Source organism: Coenobita brevimanus, chromosome 30 (assembly GCF_032717465.1).
Source record: "Coenobita brevimanus isolate Jiangsu-jjx chromosome 30, ASM3271746v2, whole genome shotgun sequence".
Taxonomy (NCBI): domain Eukaryota; kingdom Metazoa; phylum Arthropoda; class Malacostraca; order Decapoda; family Coenobitidae; genus Coenobita; species Coenobita brevimanus.
Genome location: NC_136983.1, coordinates 21,791,987 through 21,799,633, shown reverse-complemented (window position 1 = coordinate 21,799,633; position 7,647 = coordinate 21,791,987). Strand labels below are relative to the sequence as shown.

General features: G+C 40.7%; 1 non-coding gene across 1 annotated transcript; it reads right to left on the bottom strand.

The window, feature by feature from the left end:
* Nucleotides 1–6,690: 6,690 nt before the first annotated feature.
* On the bottom strand, nt 6,691–6,809 carry LOC145395325 (5S ribosomal RNA). The gene has a single exon (XR_013896573.1). It is a non-coding gene; the product is annotated as a 5S ribosomal RNA (ribosomal RNA).
* Nucleotides 6,810–7,647: the final 838 nt, after the last annotated feature.

Here is a 7,647-nt window from a genome sequence, read left to right as displayed (position 1 = left end):
TTTTAATAGACGATGATTCAACAGAAATGCCCATCAAATCATTAACGGCAGAATTCATGTTTGGTTGGGAGGATTGTGGTAAATAACCTCACCTCCCTCCCACATAGTTTCTGGTGAGATGTAAAATTTTGTGCCACCTTATTCATTTCATTCGGTGGAGCTCTATATATCTATAGGGGTTCCCATGGTCTGCACCATCTAAGACAGTACCTCACATGTCTGCAAGGCCTTCCCCTATCCGCCACCCTGGAACTCACCAGGTAGCAGTGGGATCCTGCCCCTGCTAATTTGTATGCCATGACATAAATTGGCTAAGTACTAGGAATCAATATATTTGTATGCTTTACCAGATTTGTCTTTCCCATGGGCTTGCCAGGTAAAGCCACAATATCTCCATAGGTCTGCAAACGATTAACCTGATAACTGCTGCATTAGGTGTCCTCATCTATTCCCCATGTGCAAAAAAAAAAAAATAAATAAATAAATAAAAAATAGTTTTTGCTCATATGAAATGGAAGTGCTTAAAAAAGTACAGGGAAAACATATATGAGTTTATTATTTGCCTTAGTTCAGCCGTGAAGAAGTAATGAAGAAGTGCATCTCCATTCTAGTAACAGGGAAATGCTAAGGATGCATGGGTGGTGGCAGAACGCATGGATTGTGACAGAAATAGTTCACTATAGATGCCAAACAGCATCAGAAATGCACCCATAAAAAAAAAAAAAACTTGCTCATATGATGTATGTAGCAGCTACACATTTGCCATCATAAGAGGTATGTAACAGCTATTGGGTTAATTCATTGTACTTTATGCTCAGGAAAATATCCGGGGTTTACTTGAGAGTTAATGTCAGCTGAAGGAGTCGTAGCAGAATCTGTAGAGTTTTCAATTATATATACACCATGTACAATAAATCATCATCATCATCATTATCCTTAGCAGTTTCAGAGAACGATAATTCTGGCACACCTTTACAGCTGATGGATAAACCAAGAAATTGCCAATCTTTTACTTTTAAGCTTAACTGAAGCATTGGTGACTTTTAGTAGGTAAATATAACACAAATTATAATCCAACATGGAACACAGGGCAGACTCACATGTTAAATCATTCATACATTTCAGGTAAGGTCAGTGCATTCACTCCTTCCTTTGAACCTACAAAGACTCGTGAATTTGTGCAGGAACAAAATTGTGCATCATTTAGTCACTGCTTGTTTCATCTCCATGTGTTACAAACTGTCATTAGACTCTTTGAGGTAGTTAAATAAGGTGTAGATGATTCAACTATCGTCACTATTACAGGGGGTGTCACGAGATACCAGTACTATTTTATCTTCATTACTCTCTAATGGTGGCTGTGGAGTAGGAGTTATGGTAGACTGTGTCACCAAATTTACCTGTGAAAGGATAGGATGTGGGCAATACATGCCTTATACATAAAGTTCCTGTACTGTAAAGCTACCACAGGTAGGTATCAGTTCAATAGAAAGTTGTGCCAAGGTGTCAGTACCAATCAACATCTGCAGGATACCAGAGTTTATGACATAAAACTCAGCCCTGAAAGGTTTTATTCATTCTGGTGCAATTCACTGCAGAAGGGGTGTATGCAATTTTAGGCATTTAGTTGTGAGTCTGTACATCAATTAACTCCTGAACTAATGAACGGTTCATCTCCAAACATTGCACAGGTGTTGGGCATGTGGAACTTAGGAAGTTTGGCAAAAATCCACCTCAGATAAGGGTGGGAGTGAGGGGCCCCACATTTTGAGCAATTTTTTAAAGTGCCATAGGAGACAAACAGTGAGAGAGAGACACAAGGTTACTCTTAGTTGCTAAGAGGAAGTCATATATGGGGATTCTATTGGCACCATTATATTTGACCTCAGGTGACTATGAGAGGTCAAAGTCAAGGTCACAATTTTTTTGTGAGTGTGCATCGATTAACTCTTGAACCAACGAATGGGTCATCATCAAACTTTGCCCAGTTGTTGAGTGTGTGGAACTGAGGAAGTGGTTGGATTTTGTTGAAAATGCATCCGGGGCTAGGGTGGGAGTGGGGAGCCCCACGTTTGGAATAAATTTTTCAAAGTGCCATAGGAGGCAAGCGGAGAGAGATAGACACAAGGTTATTCTTAACCCGTGCAATCCCGCCGTCGGCATGGTGCCGACAGTACAAAACATCTTGAGTAATCCCAGTGACGTGATGGTGCCGACAGCATAATTCGAGCGCTGTAGCGCGTCTCTGACTGTTTCAATCTAGCTATTTTTTTTGCTAAGGAGTAGCTTAATGTATTGGCAACTTTGTGCACAAGCACTTGTAGCACTGAGTTTGGTTCTGTATGGCTGGGTAACATCAGTGTGCTACTGTCCGTCACAGTGTTAGAATGTTATTGAAGTCTCTCCATTTTTCCGCCACATTGGACTGGAGGAGGTGGTTGACACTGTTACATGGACCCTCTATCCCTTCATTTAGTGATTTTATTGAAGAGGAAGATCTGGACGACTCTTCTGGGAAGGAATATGACCCAGTGAAGAAAGATATTGAGAATGGGATTCCCCCATTCCCCTCCCCCCCGTTCTCTCTCATCCCACCCAGCTGGGTGGGAAAATTTAGCTCATGGCTTGGGAAACTGGGCTAGAAACACGATGGATGGCCATCCTGCACTTATTTCTCCTATAAGGAGTACTTTTTTTTTTTTTTTGCTTTTCCTTGATTTATATGTCCTTTTGGATTGTTTTATGCAATAAAAATGTTTTCCGTTTTTGGTGCAGGATTAGGTGGGTATAAAATTGCAAAAATGCCTGGGATGGTACGGGTTAATCACTAAGAGGAAGTCATACATGGGGATTCGATTGGCATCGCTACTTTTGACCTTGGGTGACCTTGAAAGGTCAAAGTCAAAGTCACATTTTGTTTTAGTCTGTGCATCAATTAACTCCTGAACCAATGAATGGATCATCATCAAACACTGCACAGGTGTTGGGTATGTGGAACTGAGGAAGTTGTTCGATTTTGGTGAAAATCCACCTGGAGTAAGGGTGGGAGTGGGAGGCCCCAATTTTGGGGTGCGGGCAGGGTGATGTGACCTTGGGTCACTCTAGATAATTCATCGAGTTGTATTTCAAGGGATACCTGTCCTTTCACGTAAAATTCCGATCCATCAACACCAAAGAGGTGAATGTAAGGCAGCTCAAGGATCCAAACCCATTTGACCTTCCTTTTAATACTGTCTATGGAAGATTCAGTTATCAGGTTCACCACAGACTCAGAGTCCAAAAAAATAATGTAGGAGCTCCCTCATAATTACCTAAGATAACTACACCTAGGTGAGTCAGAGAAACACTCTGACATGAGGAGCTCAGAATTTTGCATCATTATGGAGAACTCTGTAGGATCTGGTGTGGGGTTTCACCTGACTGTCTAAATGGCAAGGACACAGCATTTGCTTGTAGAATGATGACTGTTATGACAAAGGACTTTCCTGAAAACTTGTTACCGAATGATCGTGGTGATCTACTATCACGTCTGTTCCTCGTTCATCTCCAAGTCTTTTGTAGCAGTGAGCTGCTCAATGATCTGGGCGTTTACAGTACCAATAAACTGTCTTTGTCCTGCTTTTAGATCTGGTTCGGTCTTAAGAGAATCTACTTTGTGACGCAGGTCTTGCATGTGACATGGCTGGGGAACGTGGTGTGACGATTTGTTAGTTGAGTGGACGTGGAACTTGTCCTTGGCCTTAAGACTCAGAGGGTGGTGTTGGGCTAGGAACTGTATGAACTGCACAAATTGTTTGAGTAGGTATGATGCCAAGATTCTCCTCTATATGTACAGCTAACATGGTTATGTCATCCCTAGGAGAAAACTGATTCTCTAATGCAGCATCTAAATTATCCTTGCTAACACGATTTAGAAACCTGAGATAAATTAATAATGTTGCTACAGTATTTAGTGTTAAAATTGTTTTCCCATGTCATCATTTTCAGTGCATGGACTGTTTTGCAAAGCCTCAAAAAGCTCAGTCTCTGTTGCAGTCGATATCGCGGCTGTCTCTGAGTATGTTATTCGAGAGAGATGAACTTACTTGCCTTATCCTTTGCAGTAGTCTGTAGATGCTAATCAAGCATCCTGCTTTTGTGTGGTTACAAAAAACAAGAGAAGAATTGCTCTGGGACTTGCAGCAAGGCACTTGTGCCAAACAGCTTGCTGTAATAAATAGCTGGTCTTAACAGAGAGTTCCACAACACAGATTCTGGAGGTGCCCTAAGAGGGCTTATATGAAGAACTTTTACTACAGTTGCTGCTAGATGGCGCCACCACAGGTGTCAGCTGACAACAAGTTTAGATTCTCCATGTCAAATAACCTTACAGTAGATGGGACCACTTTTATGTCTCAACAGGCTTAAGTTAACCACTTTTACTAAAGTTGTCGCTAGATGGCGTCACCTCAGTGTCAGCAGATGGCAGATTTGGATTCTCCATGTCATAGTACCGTATATGATACCACGTTCATGTCTCCAAAAGCCTCCTTTTAACACATCCCCCAGAAGCAGATGAAGCAGAAGAAGAATGCTGGCCACTCACTGACCTGCTGGCTATCGCTGCAGGTAAAAAGTCTACAAACTTCGCAGAGTATTCATTAAAAGACGTACACTTCTTTAGGAATCTACATCTAATGAGAGACCCCACTCGAATAATCATCATCTCGCCTGCTTCTGAGGTATGCATTCTTAACACTGTCTGCTGCAAGTCCTTTGTTTGTAACTGCAGACTGGACATCACTAATGAAATCATAAACATCAATCAATCAATCAATCATTTCCTGTGGCACCTCACGGGATGCATAGGGCCTCGATGAACTCTCTCCACCAATATTTGTCTCTTACCATCTCCTTCAGGTCCCACCAACACTCCTCTCCTGCTTCTCTTTTCATTGTCCTCAACCAGGATTCCCTCGGCCTACTTCTACCTCTTCTTCCTCTAGCAGTCCACTCTGGCATACACTGTATTAAACTGCCATCTTTTCTGTATGTGTCCCAGCCAGTTCCAGTGAGACAGTCTCACATATTCATTAACTGGTTCCACTCTCGTAATATTCCTTACTCTTTCATTTGTAACTCTGTCTTGCCACTTTACCCCAAGAATCCTTCTCAGTATTTTATTCTCAATTCCTAATACTTTCTGATCTGTTGCAATTGTACTGTACCATGACTCATGCCCATAAATTAAAATTGGTCTAACCATGGACTTGTAAAGTTTCACTTTAGTATGTGCCGAAAGCATATTATTATTCCAAACAGATTTCAACATTCCAACAGCTCGCCAAGCCTGTCTAATCCTCTCCTCAATTTCATTGTTTAATGATCCATTGGATGATACAGTCGTTCCCAGGTATTAAAGTTTTCTACATTCTTCACCACATTATTCCCAATGACACAATCGATTTGGTTCTCCACGTTCATATTAATAATTTCAGTCTTTCCACAATTTATTACCAATCCCACTTTATCTCCTTCCTCCACCAGACAATCAAGCACCCTCTGCATCTCGTAAATACTTCCACAAATAAGTACAATATCATCAGCATAGTCCAAATCCATCAGCTTCTTATTTTCTTTCAGGTTAATTCCTGCACCTGTTCTCCTTACAACCCTTCTCATAACATAATCCATAACCAAAACAAACAGCAATGGCGAAAGAATTCCTCCTTGAATCACTCCGGACCTAACTTGAAATGGATCACTCAAAGAACCACCCACCATTACCGTACAAAAAGTACCTTCATGCAGGCTTCTAATAATATTTACAAACTTTTCTGGTATACCCTAGAATCTCATAATTTTCTACATAGCTCCATTTGAAACACTATCAAACGCCTTTTCAAAATCCACAAAACACATACTAAGTGGCATTTTCATCTCATTAGCTTGTTGCATTAGATGCCTTACAGTAAAAATCTGATCATTACAACCTCGACCCTTTCTAAATCCCGCTTGTTTTTCTCTTAAAATTTTATCAATTACTGGCCCTATTCTGTTCAACAAGATTTTGGAAAAGACTTTTTTTGCAATTACAGGTGTCAAAGTTATCCCCCTCCAATTACCACACACACTTAAATCTCCCTTTTTAGGCATTTTTATAATCACTCCATTTTTCCACTCTTCTGGAATTCCACCATTATCCCAAGCCACATTAAAAAGTTTCTAAAGCGTATTCATCAACTCGTCATTTTCCACCTTAAGCATTTCAGGAAATATTCCATCCTCTCCTGGGGCCTTTAAATTCGTTAACTCCTTTATAGATTTTGCCACCCCTTCCAAGGTTATATCCCCTGTTTCTATCTACAAATCTCTCTCGGCTGGCAAAATGTCCTCTTCAGCTGGGATTGGTCTATTTAGAACAGATTCAAAGTGCTCTTTCCACCTTCCTTTTATATCCAAATCTTTAGTCATTAAATTACTATTTCTATCTCGTACAGGTATTTCCTTCCTTCTCTTTTCAGTCGCAGTTAACTCCTTTATGGCCTGATACGCTGCTCTTGTGCTCTGACAGTCATTTTTTTCATTCATTCATTCATTGCCAGACGCTATGTATCCCAAACGGGGTGGCCAAGGGCTTAGAGTTAATTGTTTTACAGGGAGAGGCACTAATCCTCCACCAACCCCACTTGACACGTAGGGAGAACGTTATGCCAACAGCATCTGGTGTTCCCAGGCGGTCACCCATCCAAGTACTAACCAGACCCAACGTTGCTTAACTTCGCTGATCAGACGGGAAGCGGTGTACTCAACGTGGCATGGCCGTTGGCTTTTTTACTTAATTTAATTTTTGTCTCTGTTCCCTTTTCATCATATAGCCTCCTCTTATCAAGCCTAACGAGTCTTTTTACTTCAGAATGTAAACTCCAGTTCTTTGCTCTAAGTACTTCAACTATCTGGCCATCAACATGTTCTTCACTTCTTAACTTCGCCTCTTTCCTTTTCTGAATTGCATTCCATGTTTCATCTGACATCCACTTTTTCCTTCTCGCTTTTCCCTTTTTCTTAATAGTAACCTTAGCACTCTCACGCAAAACCTCTTTTACCTCTCTCCACATTTGATTAATATCATTGTCTTCAGATTCCATCAAAGTCTGCAGGACTAGAAACCTGTTCCTACATTCCCACCGAAACTTTTCTCCCGTGCTCTCATCGCTTCTCAGCTCATCAGAATCATAATTATTACCTCCTGTACAATTACCATTAACGTTTCTTTTAAGTTTTACTTTAATCTTTGACACAACAAGTTGATGATCATTTCCTATATCTGCCCTCCTCCTTACGCAAACATTTTGCAGATAACTCCTATGCCTTCTGCTAATTGCAATGTGGTCAATCTGGTTACAATATTTACCACATGGTGAAATCCAAGTAGCTTTATGTATTTTTCTATGCTCAAGGATAGTTCAACCAATTATAAGGTCATTTGCCAAACAAAAGCATCGAAATCGCACCCCATTTTCGTTTCTTATACCAACACCCTCCTTACCCATACAATCTTCAAAGCCATCCCTACTACTGCCAACAATTGCATTAAAATCATCAGTGCAAACTAACACATCATGTCTTGCCACTCAATTCACTGCATCCTGCAGCTTCTCATAAAAG